The sequence below is a fragment of the Azolla caroliniana genome, unplaced genomic scaffold (assembly GCF_043228905.1).
Source record: "Azolla caroliniana isolate FFs.n. ecotype wild unplaced genomic scaffold, voAzoCaro1.0.p SCAF_4, whole genome shotgun sequence".
NCBI lineage: Eukaryota > Viridiplantae > Streptophyta > Polypodiopsida > Salviniales > Salviniaceae > Azolla > Azolla caroliniana.
Window position 1 is genome coordinate 19,540,923 of NW_028230439.1, and position 20,984 is coordinate 19,561,906.

Consider the following 20,984-nt stretch of genomic DNA (forward strand, 5'->3'; position numbering starts at 1 on the left):
GAATGGTAGATCGTCAATGGGTAGAGGAAAGAGAAAACAGGGTTCACGATTAAGCATAAGAGGGGATGAAGTGTAAATAACCACCAAGAACAATTTGAGCGCACCCAAATCGTTTAACACACTTGGTGTAAGTGAAGCATAATGAGAGATAGAGGAAGGGGAGAGAGACGAGGGATTAATCACTAACATTAAAACTAGAAATAAGTTAAAACATAACCATAAGCTAAATAGTCTAGATGAGAGAGAGGGAGAGATTAAGAAGGAGACTAATTTTCATTAAGGAAAAGGAAAAGTTACAATACCATGGGTAATGGTCATGAGCAAACTAGTTTCGCCCCCTACGGGCCTCATCAGTGCTAAAATGACCATTTGGGGTGGATAGGTTTACATAAGGAGTTTTCGGAAAGGCTTTAGAGAAATGACAATGGGGAGTGTGGGTGTGCTTATGGATGTGATTGAAAGGGGGAAGATTTGGAGAAGAAGGAAAAGGATTTTATGGGCTTTAATGTGATAAGGGGAAGGTTTTGGTATAAGGAAAATGAGGTTATATTGTAAAAGGAGGGATAAGAAGAAAACGGAGAGTTTAGGATATAAAATGTAAAAAGAGAGGAAATATAAGGGGCATTAAGAGAGAGGGGGAAACAAGGATTATGTGAGATGATGAGAAGGGAAGGAGAGAGAGAGAGAGAGAGAGAGAAAGGAAAAACGCTTTTTGCTGAAATTAAATTCTTATGCTTCTCGATATTTGCAACCAACTTTCTATCTCAAATCCATCGAGATTCGAAGTATCTTTACATGTTGATATATACTCACTTTTGGTGTGGTTGCTGGGATTCGAGCCCAAGTCTCCATGACCACAACGTGGAATTCTAACCACTAAACTACAACCACCGAGTTTGTGTTGCCAAATTGGAACTAAGTCTTCACAACCGCACTATGGAGTTGTAAACACTAAGTACTGAATTTCCATGTTGCATGCATAAATTCATAGCTACACTCTATATAATATATTAGGCAAGTTTCCATAAAGGCATCCATAAATATGAAACTCTATTCATTAAGACTTGACTTCCTATGTGGCGTGAATAAATTGATATACACAATCTATATCACATATGAGGCAAGTCTCCATAAAGCCATGGACAAATTCAAGTGCACATTCTATAGGAAATAGGAGCCAAGATTGCACTCGTGACAATATTGTGCAATGTGGAAAATGAAAACCAATGGTATGCCAACTTCATACCCTACCAAATTCAAAATATAACAGTTTTCACATATAACTGTACACTAAATTTCGGGGTCCTGAATGGGATTCATGCACAGTCTCGACTGCGATGACCTCGAATTGGGATTCATGCACAAATGTCGATTGCGATAACTGGGAATTTTAACCACGGAGTTGATTTTTTTGCTCAAATTAATTTTTATGGTTATTTGTATTTGCAAACCCTAATCGACGTACACATTTGACACGTAATATGTGTCAAGGCGGTCCAATAACAATGTATAATGTCAAGCTCGTTGTTGGTCGACCTTAGCTCTCCATGACCATAACGTGGACTTCTAACCACTAAAGTACAATCACAAAATGCTCTTAAATTGAAAACAATCTTGGTCGGGACGAACAATTGATAGGAACCTTTGTTGGGGATGGGTGGTCGTAGTTCGGGGTCTTGCCAAATGTACACTAAAATTCGGGGTCCTGAACAAGATTCATGCACAAGTCTCGACTCACGACCTTGAATTTTAACAACTGAGTCGATTTTTTTGCTCAAATTAATTATTATGGTTATTTGCATTTGCAAACACTAATCGATATACATATACGATATGTAATATGCATCAAGGTGCTCCGATAACAATGTATAATGTCAAGCTCATTGTTTGTAGAGATTAGGTCTCCATGACCATAACGTGGACTTCTAAACACTAAAGTACAACCCCAAAATGCTCTTAAATTGAAAACAATCTTGGTTGGGACGAACATTTGATAGGAACCTTTGTTGGGAATGTTTGGTCGAAGTTCTTTGCACAAATTAAAGTGTTATGCTCCTCGGTATTTGCAACCAACTTCCTATCTCAAATCCATGAGGATTCGAAGCATCTTTACAAGTTGATATAGGCTCAGTTTTGGTGTGGTTGCTGGGATTCGAGCCCAGGTCTCCACGGCCACAACGTGGAATTCTAACCACTAAACTACAACCACCGACTTTGTATTGCCAAATTGGAACTAACTCTTGACAATCGCAACATGGAGTTGTAACCACTAAGTACTGACTTTCCATGTTACATGCATAAATTCATAGCGACACTCTATATAATGTATTAGGCAAATCTCCATAAAGGCGTCCATAACTGTGGAATTCTAATCACAACGACTTGACTTCCTATGTGGCGTGAATAAATTGATGTACAAAATCTATATGACATATGAGGCAAGTCTCGATAAAGACATGGACAAATTCATGTGCACATTCTATATAAGATAGGAGCCAAGATGGCACTCGTGACAAGATTGTGGTATGTGGAAAATGAAAACGAATGACATGCCAACTTCATGCACTACCAAATTCTATATTTCGGGGTCCTGCGTGAGTTTGAAGAAGTGTACGGCTCTTCAAAAGTCGAGACTCATTAGGTAATGTGATGCAATTGCATACATTTTAATATTTCAATCTTGTATTGGAGCTAACATTGGGATTTATTATTTGCAATTGTAGTATATTAAATTTGACATTTTAGCGTATTACCTCCTTGTCATTAGTTTCTGTAATAATATATCCTAAATGGTCACATACTTCATAACATCACTTAAGAGGCTTTTGCTCTTATTATATTTTTGTACCGTGCACCCTATGTTCAAATTTGTTTGGGAATTCTATGATGAGGCATATTCTTGACCTTTGTGGATATACTTGTATACTCTTTGCATGGGTAACACCTTTATGGGCTGACACCGATTTCTAATAGCATGATAGGGTAGGATATTGAGGATTTTACCCCCAATTGTCTATGTAAGAGCAATCTTTGGATTTTAGCTATTTCATTCCATGCACCAAGTAAGGTAGTGCCACCCTACACTTCCACTCCTTAAGCAACACGTGCATCACCATATCATTGAATAACATCAATCTCTTTTTCTGCATTTATTCTCAAACATATAATATCTATTCCAATTTGCTTAAAGTCACGTATTCTACACTTATATTTTTGGAACTACAATGAACACCCATTGAATGTGGTCATCAAAATAAATAAGGTAACCAATAATGAGATACTATACTTATTCTTGAAACTTGGGAACATGATACTCAAATTATTATTATTATTAGTATTTTTTCTAAAAAAAACTCCTTCCATAAGTTATAAAATATTGTGGGATTGTGTGGTAAAACCAAAAGGCCAAACCCCTCACCTAACCCAAGTAACCATAACCAGGGTTAGGAGCTACCTTAGTTTCATTAGGGGTTAGTTAAAGGTAACAGAAGGTATCTTGGAATGTACTAAGAGACTCTATAAAAGTGGCCCAAAACATGGAAAGCATTAGAAATGAGAACGTTATTGGAGGGCATCGCAGGAACATGGTTCATATAGCAAATAGAGGAGGCCAAGAACGATTGGCCGATACTTAAATCCCTGATGATCGGAAATTGCACTCACCATGACTCAACTCAGACGGCCCTACACCAACTAGAGACAATCAAACAACAACAACATGAGCCAATAACACAATTTGTAGTATGATTACGACAATTACTTACCCACGCAAATCCGGCAATGCCAGAATCGATGAAGCCATTTTTCTTATGGCCACGGCTACGCCCAGATATATATTGTTGAGTGCGCGACCAAGGCCCCAAGACAAATAAAGCTCTAGATGACCTAGTCATCCAATTACACTTTCCAGATGCAGTACAATAGCAACACCACCCCAATGGAAGTCGATGTCCAAAACCCTCAACTACAAGCAAGGACCCTACCAACGCGTGATGCACAAGGAAGAGCTAAGTGTTTTTTGTGCGATAATTATGTGTAGGTGAATAAACACTATCCAAAATAGAGCAATCCAACACAGAAGCAGGATCTACACGTATAGTTGGCTAACAATAGTTACCGGGCCGACCTATTGGAAAACTGAGTCGCGGGGTGTTGAAGGGAACACAGCCCCCGCACATACAAGCATCGACATCCTCAAACTCTCCCATATGCACATCCATCGCCACAATCCTCCATAGCCCACACAAAGTTCTCATCGATTCCGCTAGTAGCACATCTTCCATCAGCCAAGATTGATTTAGTCTATCCTCTCAATCTTGTAACCTCCAAAGCCCCCCCCCCCCCCCCCCACCCCCCCTCATCAAGGTGTTTATTGGCAATCACCAACGCCTATATCAGTCCAACACCACAACCGTCTACACACTCAAACTTGGCCCAACCACAATCATGCACACTTTTTACGTACTTCCACATCAATAGTTCCCACTCACACTCGTATGTGATAAGTTCATGCAAAGCAAGTCCGGACTTGATTTTGATACACGTCACCTCACATTACCACAAGCAAGGCTAGTTCCCCTATTCACAAGCAAATGCGACCACCAAATCAGCAATGCCCAGGTAACATTAAGCAAGGAGATTCAACTAAACAATGTGTAGAAGGTTTTAGCTCAATGCCTTGAGCTAATTATCTCATCCGACAAGCCTATTACAGTCTCATTTCTAGTCCAACATGTCATCAACACAAGCATCACAACACCCGTCTGGATAGCAGGAAGGTGACGTTCCCCTTTAGATCATGCACGCATTGACAAGGCAGTGAATGAGATGTTTCAAATGGTGATCATCTCACCCTCACATAGTGATTAGGTATCAGAGCCACACATGGTCAAGAAGGATGACGACACATACAGATTTTGTGTTGACTTTCGCAAGCTCAATCAAGTCACCATCCCTGACCTTTACCCTCTACCGCGAATTGATGATCTCTTGGACTAGTTGAGATGCTCAACATACTTCACCACTATCGATCTTGTAGTAGGATATTGGTAGAATCCAATGGACCCAAAAGACACACGTAAGAAAACTTTAAAAACATGAAGAGGCCTATTCCAATTCAACAATATGCCATTTGGCTTATTCAAAAGGCAACACGTTGCAGGGGTTGGCAAATTCAATATTCGCAAACTTTATCTCTGACGTTATAGTGCTCGTATACCTGGATGACATTTTAATTCATACTTCCACATGGTCACAACACATTCAAGCATTACAAGCAATTCTACAATGAATACAACAACACAATCTAAAATTACAGTGGAAGAAATGCAAATGGGCTATCACCCAGCTAAAAATTTTGGTCTACATCATTTTATCGAAGGCCTACAGATGGAACCAAAGAAAATCGAGGCATGTTATCTTGGACATCCATGCATGTGTGTCGGCTTCGGCAAGACCACGAGTGTCTTGGACTATGGAGTAAAAGATCGGGAAATGAGAGCTCAACCCTTATGAGCTTCTGAGCACAAAAGGGGAAGAACAATGTATGAAAATTAAAAAGATAAAGAGCAATGTGGAAGTATTCCTTTGAGGATGTGGTGGTGTCTGTTCCAGACTCAACTCTTGCCCAGTATTTTGCGAAATAACTGTCATCAGGATACTTTCCTCGTAGGTGATCATAAAGATCTGATGATATTTCAATGAAGCTAAGCGTGTTAACTTCACGGATGCGACTTAGTGCATCAGCGACAGTGTTCATGGAACCTTTACGATATCATATGGAAAAATCAAAGTCCTGGATGAGATCAGCCCATCATGCCTTACGACCTTTCAAGTCTTGTTGGTCACAAAAATATTTCAAGGACTCGTGGTCCATAGTTACCACAAAGCGATTTCCATAAAGATAATGGCGCCATGTTTTGAGCACATGTATAACTGCAAATAATTCCTTTTCTTGAACGGTATACCGACATTGAGCAGAATCAAGTTTCTTACTCTCGAATGCTATTGGTTTACCATCTTGATATAAGACAACACCTATAGCATAATCGCTTACATCGGTTTCAACCTCAAAAGGTTTTGAAGGATCAGGTAAAAGAAGTGAAGGAGCCTTGCAAACCAGGTCCTTGAGTTCCTTAAAGGCGAGGTCTAGTGTAACATTCCACACAATAGGTTTTGTAGACTTACGCGTTTGACCTTTTAGAAGATCAGTAAACAATGTCATCAATTGGGAGTAATTATGAAGTGATTTTCGCAAAAACCCGACAAAACCAAGGAATGATCAAACTTCTCGAAGATTCCGAAGAGTGGGCCAAAGCTTGATTTTCTCGATGCGAGAAGGATCAATTTCAACTCCTCGTTCGGTTATGAGATGTCCAAGATAAGTAATTGATTTCTTGAAGAACTCACATTTTGAGATCTTCGCATAAAACTATTTGTCACGCAATGTTTGTAAAACAAAGCAGACATGTTTAGCATGTTCTTGTAATGTACGACTATAAACTAAAATATCATCCAAGAAAATAATGACAAATTTTCCAACTTGTTCTCGGAAAATATCATTCGTTTCTTGTTGAAATGTAGCTGGAGCATTGGTCAAACCAAAAGGCATAACCAAAAACTCATAATGGCCATAGTGTGTACGAAATGCCGTCTTAGGAACATCGTCCTCACTTATACGAATTTGATGTTAGCTAGTACGGAGATCAAGTTTCGTAAAATACCGAGCTCCCTGGAGACGGTCAATTAGATCATCAGCCCGGGGCAAGGGATACGAATTCTTGATCGTCACTTTATTCAAGTGTCGGTAATTAATACACATACGCCATGTGCCCTCTTTCTTTTTAACCAAGAGAACTGGTGCACCCCATGGAGATTTACTATAACATATATAACCCATTCGTAAATAGTCCTTGAGTTGCTTAGATACCTCATCGTCTTCGGATCGACTTAAGGGATAAGGAGGTATACTTATTGGTGCAACACCAGGTACAATATCTATACGATGGTCTATATTACGTTTAGGAGGTAAGCCATCTGGTAGTTCACTCGGAAAAACATCACGAAAGTCATTTAAGATTTCGTCAAGTTGTTGTTGTTCAAAATATGTTAATTGAACCGAGACATTATCGATATTGTAAACGTGAATGTCCGGATTAAGTACACAATAAAATAGAGTAGAACAAGACAACTCAGATATTGATGGACACGAGGAAACAATCGAGAGGGATTGTTTTTTTATACATTGAATAAAATGAGTACAGTCGTTCTGTACAAATGTAATTGAATGATGAACCCAATCAATAGATAAAGAAGAGTTTTTATTATAAAACCAGGGATAACCCAGTATTACATCCGTGGTACAAAGATTCATTGCATGGAAGTCTACTTCCTCTATATAAGTATCAATAGAAATTCCTAATGAATGAATCGCCCCGTTGATGTATTGTACTCTTCTATCAACCAAGTGCAGTGGGTTGGATTCCCCATATCTGAACCAAACGATCATTCACAAAATTGTGTGAGCTTCCCAAATCAAATAAAACTTGTTCGGGAGATCCATTGATATACTCGTTTCCACGTAGTAAATCATTGGGACCCAATACATAGTGAGGGAAAGAACATTGACAATTACTAAAATGATGTGTATAGACCTGAAGGACATTAGGAATCTGACCTTTATGGTCTGCAACTTTAATGTCCTTCCCTGATCTCTATATCGATTTTTTCATGGCGGCTCCCCGAGGCTCAACCATGTATGTTCGCGTCATGAGTAGTTTATACATGAAAAAAATGTTAACAATAAACTATGTTTCTTTGCCCACATATGTGGTTTCGGCTCTTTAAGTCCTATTACGAGGACCCCGAGGTGCACTTAGACCTTAAGTCTAAACATGTGTTATAGTCATATGTATCAAGGATGTTGTATGGTCTTGTTCATATTTGAACTTGAGACCTTGAGAACAAATACATTAAACACTTGAGCCAACCAAGTTGCTCTTCTCGAATGCTTAATGTTTGATGCGTATAAGAGATATGTGAGGCATTTGATCATATATGTTTCTTTTAAAAGAACATATATGTCAAGGGTCCTTATTTCGCCCTCATTTACCAAAACTATGTTGGTACGTTACCTAACCTCAAGTCTCGTAATTACGATGGCATACGCCAAAGTGCAACCTAATGGTCAAGCCAAATGAGCCCTCGTTTCGTAGTAGGGCCACGTGGCCCATCACATGGTCACGTCATTACGAATGCCTCTTGTAAGAACGAGCTCATGGTGGCATCGTATCCATGTAATGAGGGAGGGATGTTGGATACGTGTGTCATTGGAGCGACCTCACTTGAAGTGGGTCAAGCTCTACGCACTCAACATCATTATGGCTATAGGCGTTTCTTTACGTAATGAAATCGAGGTCATCAACGGGGTTGTCAACAATTAAAAATTGTTGAAAAAGGGATGGTGACAACGCCATTCTCACAAAAATGTGAGGACGGCCACCAACATCCTTTTCCCGACAAGGACAACTTTCGATATAATCACGTAATAACGAATATACACATATGTTTACTTATCACATATATACGATCAAATACGTATATACGTGACCACATATGCCTATATTAAACATATCGTTATATTAAATAGCCACAAATGATGTGATCGAGATACGTAATCGAGGTATATACCTCTACGCACACGAAACATCCACAAATAAGAGATCATCGTAATACGCAATTGAGGTATTGACCTCTTACACATACGAGACCAAACACACATCCTTTACAATAAATCAAGGTATTAAACTCATAAGCAAACGTAACATATGTTCGTGAACGTAATACGTAATTGAAGTATTAACCTCGTGCGCATACGACACTCATCACATATTATTTATATGTCAAACGAGGTATTGACCTCGTGCACATATGTAAACGTTTTAGATAATCAATTAAAGACCACTACAACATCATTGACTTAATGAAAGAAAATGACATATAAAATAAACACATGATTAGATGGGAGAAGAGAGAATAGAAAAAAAAAATTACGGAAAGAGTTACCGAAGTTCTTCGTTGATCGTTGTCTGGATCAAGGCCGACCGCACATCGATCGATCACCATCAATCAAAAGACAAAAGACAAACAAAGAAACATTAGTACATAGCTCTGATAGCAACTATTAGAGATCTAGGTACTAAAGTAAGCTTAAGATAAGGATAAACTAATGATAGATAAAAAGGAGAAAGAGAAAGAAGGGTGCCGATCCACCCGACCACCCCCGAGCGAAGGGATCGAGATGGACTCGAGCCTCGATCGGCGTCCCATACCACCACTGTGGCGTCGAGTCATACCTGGTGCTAGCGCACTCGCTACAAGAGTTGACCCACCACAAGACAGAGTCTCGACGTAGTCAACAAGATCCTCAAATGAAGGTAGCTGGGCCTCTATTTATAGCGATACCCAAGGCCCCCAGCCATGTTCACACTTGGCCTAATGGGTTGTCTCAATCCCGAGGATTAAAAAGTAATCCTCCCCTTCTTTACACTCTCGTTTAACCCTCACACTTATCCACATGTATAGAATACTACGGTAAATTCTCACCACGGGATATTATATGGTCATGCTTGTAACAGTTAGGTTGCTATTCACCACTTACTTTGGATTGAACTTGGTATTATGCTATTTATCACTGTCGGTCTAGTTGTTACACAATGAATTTGAGATGAAGTTATTGTTTGTCTTAGTGGATGGGTTATTACAAGGGATGGTATCAGGCTTTGGTCTCCTTGGTGTGGTCCATGGTCGGTGGGACACGAACCCACAAACCGTTGATTAGAACTCAAGTGCCTTACAACACTAGATTTTGTTACATTGTTAATCACCCTTATTTTCGATTGAAATTGGCGTTTGCCCTATTATTCAATGTTATTGTTCTTATTGTTGTCCGTGCGCAGAATCGGACGAGTGTTTTCTCTCATTCGTGTTGCACTCCTAGTGGAACTCGAATCCGAAACCTCTTCGTTCTAAAGAACGTGCATTATGCATTTGGACCCAACTATTGGTTATATTATGTATTTAATGGTGCTATTTTGTTTCGAATTTGGTGTTACGCTATTATTCCATGTAAATAGGGTTCTTACGGAATGGATTTGAGATCACATTATAGTTTGTCTTTGCAACGGTATCATGTTTTGCTGTCCTTGGTCTTATGCACGCCTGGTGGGAATCGAACCCACAATCCCTAGATTAGAAGTCAATTGCCTTATCCATTTGGCCCCAAGCGCTCAACTTGGTTATAGTTTTAATCACCTTAGTTTGACATAGATTTAGAGTTACGATACTATTCCCAATATGGCTATTTTGACAATACGGTTGTGACGCAAGGTATTTGATGTCATGTTTTCGTTCGTCTTAGTGTATGGTTTATTATAACGAAGTTCTTATTGATGTACGGTTTATTATAAGGAAGCATATTAGGGCGTTGAATCCTCCGTGTTGTATGCTTTGTGGGACTAGAACCCATAATCCCTTGATTTCAAGTCAAGTGCCTTATCTGTTAGGCAAGAAACGTTCCACTTAGTTAGGTTGCTATTCACCACTTACTTTGGATTATATTTGGTATTATGTTATTTATCACCGTCGATCTGGTTGTTACACAATGGATTTGAGATGAAGTTATTGTTCGTTTTAGTGTATGGGTTATTACAAGGAATAGTATCAGGCTTTGGTCTCGTTGGTTTGGTCCATGGCCGGTGGGAATCGAACGCACAATCCGTTGATTAGAAATCAAGTGTCTTATAGCACTAGATTTGGTTATATTCTTAATCAACCTTACTTTGTAATAGATTTCGTTTTACGCTACTATTCATGGTATGGGATTTTTGCAATGGATTCCATGTCAAGTTATTGTTAGGATCTCGGTCCCTCTAGATGGGATATGCAGGCCCGGCATCGGAATACCCGGCAAGGAAGACCCGGTGAGAACGGGACGTTGCAGGCCTGCCATCGGAAGACCCGGTGAAAACCTGATGTTGCAAGCCCAGTGAGAACCTCTCACCGGATGAAGGGACATATATGTAGATATGTTTGTGAGACCTCATTGGGGCTATATCTGTAAATAGTCCTAATGTCATATTAGTATAAATGTGACCTAGGGCAAACAGTGTATAGACTGTTGTTGTTATTATCTTCATATAGTGTAATTTGGTGTAACGACTGTATAGAGAGAGAGAGAGAGAGAGCAATACAGAGCATGTCTCTATTGTAACCGCCGTTAGCCGAAGATCGTGAGTAGAAGGTCGTTGCCTCTATGCTCCCTGTTGTACTCATTGGCATAGTGATAGTTTGGAGTCCGTTGTCGTAGTGTAGGTTGCACACTATGTGGAAATTATATTTTTGTCCCTCCGGATAGAGAATGGAGTGCTCGGTGAGAACCGGAGGAAAACGGCATACCGGCAAGGAGGAAAACGGCATACCGGCAAGGAAGAAAACGGCATACCGGCAAGGAAGAGCCGGGTAAAGAGACATAAATGTAAAAAAACGGAAATACTCACTACTGCGCAGGGCGTGATTCGAACTCTGCACCTCCATGTTGACAAACCCCAACCTTACCATTACATTAACTTATCTTAAGTGTCTTAAATATAGATTTAATACGTATAAGACCTTTATTTATGCATACCTTTATTAAAAGGTAAATCGTGTATTTTTTTAATATATGAAAAATGAAAAAGAATACGAGACACTAAAAATAACTCATGCACATCTAGCGTGCATGAGCCCTATACTTAGGAAATAAAAAAGCATCACATGCACATTTAGTGGACATGAACACTTTTTGTAAAAAAAAAAGCATGAAGCCATGCTTAGCTCTTCCTTCCTTATATAAGGAGGAGAGAAATATATAAAGGGTTGTTGATTATTTGGATTAAGTATTAATCAATACAAAAATTATTCGTGGGATTCACGATTTATACATCTACTTCTCTCTTAACACCCTAAGTACCAATTAATATAGTATACTCGTGTGATTCACGAGTTTCTTATCTTTCTCTTCGCTATTTATTCATAATTAATCTCGATCTCACGAACTTCTTTCTCCTAGTCCAAGACCTCTGTGGTTCCCACCCGACTCACGCAACGATCCGGAGCCGAAAGGCACGACACAGTTGGTGAACCCGACGTGAAGACGGGTGGCAAGGAGATGGAGGCTCAACAAGCTAACAATATGATGGCGATGTTCGAACGGATGCTTCAAGAACAACGCACGATGTCGGAGATTTCGGCATCAGTAGAGCGGCTCGTGCAACGCAACGGGCAATTTAATGGTAAGGATGTGTCGCGATATTTGCAGGACTACAAGGCGGAGATGCTCCGGTGCCGGGCTTCGGAAGGACTGCAAGTGACATCCTTTAACCGGGTGGCGACCGACAGGCTTCAAGGGAGTATCCACGGGTTGCAACAACAAAATCCGACGTGGGAAGCATTCGAAGAGGCGTTAAAGACCACGTTTGCCATCGAGGACTCCTCCAAGGCAACGTGGAGGGGATTCGAGGATTGGGTGGAAACGTCAGGTAAGGGGCTGAAGGTCCTCGAAGTGTTTTCGACATTCGAAAGTCGGTTCGGGAGGTTGTCCGCGAGAGATCAAACTATTCTTGCACCGGACAAAGTCATCATGTTTTTGGAGCTGTGGACGTCCGGGACCGGAAAGATCTCGGAGTGCTTCTTGAGGACACGACCACCGAAAGCGGCCTCACCGAAACATGGGAAAGCGTGCGGGATATCGTCGCGCGGTACACGAAGAGGGGGCAATGGCTTGCCAACGAAGAAAAGAGGGTTTCGGAACCGATTCCGAAACCGAGAACGGGACTGGAAGACCATCAACCGAGGGCTCGGGAGATTACGGCCGAGAAGGGGGTCGACGCGTCTACGGTGGAGCAGCTGTTGAAGGAGATGGAGAATCTAAAGATCGCGATGGTGAAGAAGTCGGATGACCGCCCCACAAGCTCCAAATATACGGATCGACGGTGCATATGGTGCGATAGCGCCGAACACGATCGGAGGGATTGCGACGACCATAAGGAGGCGCTACGACGGGATCTCATCTACTACGAGGGAAACCGGATTCATTCGATGGACTCTCGGAAGCCACTCCGACCGAACTTCCGGAAAGGCGGCATGAAGAAGGTGCTCGAGGAGGAGTTAGCGGCAAGAAGCAATTATGCGACAACCGCGAGAATATGTGTCGGGGAGTCATCGGGAGCGAAGGCGTCTTTCTGGCCGGAGGTGCTAGGAAACACCGAGAAAACCGACTCCAACGATATCCGAAACACCGCGGAAGGCGTCCGGGAAGCTACGGGATGGGAGTGCCCTGTCGACAAGAATAGCATATACGCCCTGTGTCAATTACATGAGGTGTATGTGGACGAGAAACGACGGCGCACGGAGGATGCGGCCGGACCATCGAAGATACCGGAAAGCTGGAACTCCGGAGGTAAGGGAAAAGAAAAGGCGACTCCGGCATTCAAGCTCGCCTCGGACATAGAACAACAAACCGACTTGAAAAGAGTGTTCGAGGAAAGAATCTTGGATAGCCGGGTAGATTTTTCGCTGCGGGAACTACTCGGAATAGCGAAGAAGGAGTTTCACGATCTTCTCGTGGATCTCGTGAAAAGGAAGAGACAAAGTACGGAGGAAAATGCTCCAAGGGTGAATGCAAATACCGTTTCAATGAACGACACCGAAGTGGAAGGCGAAATTCCGAACTCCCACTATACAAGGCCACACTGGGCACGTGCGACTACGGAGACTCCGGTCCGAATCGGCAACATCAAAGAACCCGTGCTAGCATTGATTGATCACGGATCGGAGATCAACTTGATGTCCAAGGAGTTCTACCGAAAGGGGAAGTGGCCTATAAACACCAACCATGGATGGAAGATTCGGGCAGCCACGAAAACGACAGAAGACCTATTTGCGGCTTGTTCGGATGTGACGGTAAAGATCGGGGATGTCGAAATTGACCAAAATTTCTTTGTGCAGGATGAGGTTTCACATTCTGTCATCCTCGGCCAACCCTTTATCACGGCTTCACGGATGGAGACGAAGGTGCTCGATAGTGGTGCGGCTTTTGCGCGAATTCGGAGCCAAAACGGAGGGAAATCCGTCCAATTCCTAACGGTGCCGGCAAATCACGAAAGGAACAAGAGGGAACTCTTGTCCCAAGTGAGAATGGATTTTTAAAGCGGACTGTTGCGGAGTGGGGAAGTGATAGTCCGAGAAGCCCTGATACCCCACACAGGAAGAAAACTCTCGGAGCAAAACAAGTACGAATCGGCCCGGATGGGGCATCTACGTACACGGCCGTAACCGGAGGAATGAAGAAACAATACCGACAATTGGAGGATAAGTTACGGTCAGCATCAATAATAAAAGAAGACGAAGAAATCGTGGGAGTGATCGAGGAAGTGTTCTATGGGAATACACTACAACGGCTTGAAGAGCTTGCGGAAGATAAAAGCCAAGGGAACCGGGTAGTCCCGGTGGAATCGGTCGAGATGTACGAGATCGTTGCGAAAATGGGGCCGGATGCGCTCCGCAAAGAAGAAGCAATGGTAAGTACGAAATACAAGACCGTGGAGAAGAAGGTGAAACCGGCCGCGGGACCACTACCCGCCGATAGCGAACAAAAGAAGAAAGAAGTCTCGGGAGATCCGACACTTCGGAAGTCCGTGGATATCGGACATGCCTTCACAGATGAGACCTGGAAGAAACTTCGGATCGGTGGAGGTGGGTTCCTCTTACAAGAAGAAGAAAAACGGTTTCGAGAGATGTTGGAGCAACATGGCAAAGCATTCGCGTTCACATCGAGGGAGATCGGATGCATTGATCCAAAGATAGTGGAGCCGATGGTGATTTTCACGATTGATCATGTACCGTGGAACCTGAAGCCGATTCCGGTGCCACGGGCGCATATTCCGAAAGTCATCGACTTCCTCAAGGAGAAGGTGGCGATGGGGATTCTAGAGCCATCAAGTGCTCCGTACTCAAATTGATGGTTTACGGTTCCGAAGAAGAATGGGTCACTCCGATTCATCCAAGACTTGCAACCGGTGAACAAGGTCACGATCTGGAACTCGGGAGTCGGTCCGATAGTGGACGAATTCGCGGAAGCTTTTGCCGGACGTGCGATATACTCCATCGGGGACCTATACTCGGGGTATGACCAATTCCAACTAGCCGTGGAGAGCCGAGACGTCACTACCATGCGGACACCGATAGGACTAGTTCGAATGTGCACACTACCACAAGGAGCGACAAACTCGGTTGCACATATGATGAACGCGATGAACAAGGTGCTTCGAGATTGCATCCCGGAGATAACGATGCCGTTTCTAGATGACATTCCGATGAAAGGATGCGCGGTGGAAGAAAAAGATGAGACTATGGATGATCGGGGATGCCGAAAGTTCGTGGTCGACCATATTCATGATTGCGAGAAAGTGTTGCGAAAGCTAGAAGATGTGCACCTAACACTTTCCGGGGAGAAATCGGCATTCGGGCAAGAAGAAATATTGGTGGTCGGACATCTATGTGGACCCTACGGCCGAAGACCGTCACCAACAAAGATCGATGCGATTCAAGCTATGAAGGAAGTATGTGAGTCAACATCGGAAGTCCGAAGGTTTCTGGGTGCGTGTGCATTCTATCACATATGGATTCCGCACTATGCACATATAGCGGACCCGCTCTATCACTTGTTGCGGAAAGGTAAGAAATTCGAATGGAAACCGGAACACACTAAAGCCATGAGGAAGCTCAAGAAGACACTATGGAGGGCGGAATCACTTAAGAAGCCAAGCTACGAGCGGCCAATCATAGTAACGGTTGATACAAGTCCAACCGGTATCGGGTGGGTCATCAATCAAGCCGACTCGGATGGTTCGCGGTATCCGATCCGATTTGGAGCAAAGGTCCTCAACGAAAGGCAACGCGGATATGCACAAGTCAAAAGAGAATTGTGGGGAGTCGTGTCGGCGATAAAATCGGATCGGGATTATTTGATCGGAGCTGAAGTGGTGATCGAGACGGATTGTCTTCCGATACTCGGGATGATGCGGTGTTGTACGATACCGGATGTGGCTATGCTAAGGTGGATTGCATATGTCAAGTCACTTAATCCGGAGGTTCGACACATCTCGGGGAAGGACAACGCGATAGCGGACATGTTATCGAGGGCGCGGTTTGAAGACGACATAACCGAATCAGATAATGAAGAAGTTTCCGAAGACTACTTCACGTCAGAACACATATGCCGAGTGAACGTGATCCGAGAATTCCGGGAAGAAGAATACGAGGGGGAAACCTTGATGATCGGGAAGATGCTACAAGAGGTCGAGGATTCAACCAATGATAAAGAAAGGAGAGCCGAGATCCGAAGGAAGAAGAGGCAAGTCCAAAAGTTCTTCTTGGAAAACGGTTTAATATGGAGGACGCCGAAAAGACCGGATGGGATACCACTTCGAGTAGTCGGGACGAAAGAGCAACGAAACCGGATAATGTCCGAGTTCCACGAATCCGATTGGGCTGGACATCGAGGAACATGGGCAACTTTTGTGAAAATCAAGCAAAGATATTGGTGGAAGAACATGTACAAAGATGTCGCGGAGTTCACAGAAAGCTGCGAGAAATGTCAAGTCTACTCCGGGGTCCGACACCGAGATGAGCTGCATCCGACATTCTCACCGACAATCAACTTCAAGTGGATGGTCGACATTGTAGCTATGCCGACCGGGATTGAACAAAAGAAATACTTGGTGTTAGCTCGAGAAGATCTCACAAACCAAGTTGAAGGTCGAGCGCTTCGGAGGAAAACGTGTGCCGCGGTGTGCCAATTTCTTTTGGAAGAAGTGTTTTGTAGGTACGGCTGCGTAGGACAAGTGATTGCGGACCGGGGAGAACTCGACTCGGACAAAGCTAGGGGATTCTTCGCCAAACATGGAGTTCGGTTAACGTTGACAACGGCCTACAATCCGGAGGCCAACGGGAAGATCGAACGAGGACATAGTCCGATCGTGAAAGCACTTGCGAAGGCATGCGACGGAAGGGTGAAGGATTGGCCACAAATGCTTCCGTATGCACTATGGGCGGATCGGACGACGCATAGCTCCGTGACCGGTTACATGCCGGCAGAACTCATGACCGGACAAGCACCGGTAATGCCAACGGAAACCGCAATCGCGACATGGACAATACTACCGTGGAAGGAAGAGATGAGCCGGGAAGAACTACTAGCGGTCCGGATACGACAACTGGAGGGAAGACCGAAAGATGTAGCGGAAGCGTCACGCCGACAACAAGAAGCACGGTTCCGGAACAAAAGCCGGTTCGACACAAAGCACCGACTACGACCGAGGAGGATTGAAGAAGGAGATTGGGTGATCGTCTATGATAGTAGCTTGGACCATCAACATACAACGATGCGGAAATTCGCGAAAAGGTGGTTCGGGCCGTACGAGGTTCGGAAGGTCTTCGACAACGGGACGTACTGACTGTCCGAGTTGGATGGAACAATACTACGAGTGCCTATAGCCGGGAAGCGGGTGAAGATTTTCAAGAAGCGGACCGACGACAAACCTTATGTGATCCAAGTCGAGGCCGACAACGAGGAGCAATCGGACGAAGACCACAATGATGCGGGAAGCGAAGAAAGTGGATTACAACTCATAGTCGACATAAGGGGAGAATCGGAGGAAGCTTCGGATGAAGACGGATACGAAGAATCAAGAACTTCGGCACATACCGGAGGATGTGCAGGTTTGGAGGGGGCGAGTGTCGTAGTGTAGGTTGCACACTATGTGGAAATTATATTTTTGTCCCTCCGGATAGAGAATGGAGTGCTCGGTGGGAACCGGAAGAAAACGGCATACCGGCAAGGAGGAAAACGGCATACCGGCAAGGAGGAAAACGGCATACCGGCAAGGAAGAAAACGGCATACCGGCAAGGAAGAGCCGGATAAAGAGACATAAATGTAAAAAAAAGGAAATACTCACTACTACGCAGGGCATGATTCGAACTCTGCACCTCCACGTTGACAAACCCCAACCTTACCATTACATTAACTTATCTTAAGTGTTTTAAATATAGATTTAATACATATAAGACCTTTATTAAAAGGTAAATCGTGTATTTTTTTAATATATGAAAAATGAAAAAGAATACGAGACACTAAAAATAACTCATGCACATCTAGCGTGCATGAGCCCTATACTTAGGAAATAAAAAAGCATCACATGCACATTTAGTGGACATGAACACTTTTTGTAAAAAAAAAAGCATGAAGCCATGCTTAGCTCTTCCTTCCTTATATAAGGAGGAGAGAAATATATAAAGGGTTGTTGATTATTTGGATTAAGTATTAATCAATACAAAAATTATTCGTGGGATTCACGATTTATACATCTACTTCTCTCTTAACACCCTAAGTACCAATTAATATAGTATACTCGTGTGATTCACGAGTTTCTTATCTTTCTCTTCGCTATTTATTCATAATTAATCTCTATCTCACGAACTTCTTTCTCCTAGTCCAAGACCTCTGTGGTTCCCACCCGACTCACGCAACGATCCGGAGCCGAAAGGCACGACACCGTGGACTCCCGTGGTTTTTTCCCTCTCGGGGGTTTTCCACGTTAACATCCTGTGTATTCTCTTTTTTTCTATTCGGGTACTTACCTCCATTCCCACTTCTTCTGTGTTCGATTATCATCAAGTGATCTACGCTTCAGTTGTGGCCGGAGATTATTCCGTACATTTCTCGACAAAGTGGTATCAGAGCGAAACGACACAGAAAAATGGAGGATTCGTTGGGAGGCATGTTCAAGCTCACTGGCTCCAAGTACTCAGTGTGGAAGTCGAAAATGAGGGACATGCTCATGGTTAAAGATCATTGGTTGCCGGTTCAGTTCGGGGACAAGAGACTGGACAAAATCGATGCCACGATATGGGAGGTGTTGCACATGAAGACAACGATGAACATATGGTGCTTCATCGACATGAGTCTATACAACAACTTCAATGAAGAGAGCAAGGCTCATGAGCTCTTGGAGAAGATCGACGTTATGTTTCAGAACAAAAATGTTGTTAATCAGGTTTCGGTATTTCGGAAGCTAGTAAGACTCTGGTACCAAGATGGCTCCAGCATGGCGGAGCACATGAATGCCTTCCAGGGGTTGATCCACCAGGGAACATCATTGGAAGTACTTCTCGCCGATGAGGTACTAGCACGAGTCCTACTTGGTTCCCTTCCAGATAGCTAGGAGACGTTGGTTGTTACTTTGGGCAACCCTGGGCCAGAAAGGAAATGGTTATTCCTAGCAAGAGTGAAGTCGAGCTTGCTAGTTGAGGAGGCGAGTCGGAAAGACAAGGATACGAGCTCCGACTCCAAAGCACTCCTAACCGAATCGGAACACGGAAGGCATAGGAAGCGTAGTCCCTAGAACCGGGAAAAGTCGTGGACAAGGTCAAAGTCAAGGGGGAGGCCTACTTGCTTCTATTGCGGCAAGCCCAGACACTTCCAGAAGAACTGTCAGCACTTCCGAAAAGACAAGGAAACCGACGGTACCGATTCGAAGCGGTCACCGGACCGGAACAGTAAAGACCGGACCAGAAGGGAACGACGGCAATCGCGGCAAGTGAAGAAGAGTTGATGCTCATCACCAAAGAGAGTGAGTTGTACCTTGTCGGAGACAAGACAACGTGGGTTGTCGATTCCAGAGTGTCGTTCCACCTGACCCCGGACCGGAAATGCTTCTCATCCTACACAGTCGGTGAGCACAGTTGTGTCCGGATGGGGAATGAAGGTACATGCTGAGTTGTCGGCATAGGAGACGTATGGTTGACAACACCAACTAGATGCAAGCTACTACTGAAGGATGTCTGACACGTTCCCGAGGTTCGACTGAACCTAATATCAGTCGGTCAGCTAGACGATGAAGGCTACATGGGTAGCATCCGGAACGGAGTCATGAAATTCAACAAAGGGAGCCTTATAGTGGCTCGGGCCCAGAAGGTCAACACGTTGTACTTGATGAAGGCCCAGAAGAAGTGAACGTGGCTTCCGACACTGCCGATGAGCTGTGGCACAAGAGACTGTGTCACATGAGCATGAAAGAGATGAAGAGGCTTGCCGATGACAACCTCATCCCGGTGAAGAACGTGCATCTTGAGAGGTGTACCGACTGCCTAGCCGGTAAGCAAAATTGAACCTCCTTCCAATCACGGCCACCGACGAGACGTAATGCACCATTGGAGTTGATGCATACCGGTGTGTGTCAAGTGGACACGAAGTCCCACGCCGGAGCATAGTACTTCGTGACGTTCATAGATGACCACAGCAAGAGGTTGTGGGCCACACCGTTGAAGACGAAGGATTAGGTGTTATCCGTCTTCAAGGAGCTCCATGCAAGAGTGGAAAGAGAAACCGGACGGAAGCTGAATGCAGTTCGAACAGATAATGGAGGGGAATACCGGGGCCAGTTCGAGGAGTACTGCCGCTCAAAGGGAATCCGGCTCGAATTTACCGTGCCGAAGACACTAGAACTAAACGGGCTAGCTAAGAGGATGAACCGGAGCATAATGGAGAGGGTTCGGAGTATGCTAGCACATGCTAAACTACCCAAGATGTTTTAGGCTGAGGCGCTGTCAACAGTGACGTATGTGATAAACACATCACCCTCAGTGCCCTTGGATGGAGACACGCCGCAAAAGGTGTGGACCGGTAAGGAAGTGTCCTACCGGCATTTGAAAGTGTTCGGGTGTCTCGCATATGTGCATGTAGCTAGGACCGGAGAGGAAAGTTGGATCCAAAGACCCGGCCATGCATATTCCTTGGATACGGCGATGATGAGTTCGGCTACCGAGTGTGGGATCCAGTTGACAAGAAGGTTTTCCGGAGCCGAGATATTATCTTCATGGAGGACAA

At 43.8% G+C, this 20,984-nt stretch overlaps 1 non-coding gene across 1 annotated transcript; it reads right to left on the bottom strand.

Moving 5' to 3' along the window:
* Nucleotides 1-2,137: 2,137 nt before the first annotated feature.
* On the bottom strand, nt 2,138-2,209 carry TRNAH-GUG (transfer RNA histidin (anticodon GUG)). The gene has a single exon. It is a non-coding gene; the product is annotated as a tRNA-His (tRNA).
* Nucleotides 2,210-20,984: the final 18,775 nt, after the last annotated feature.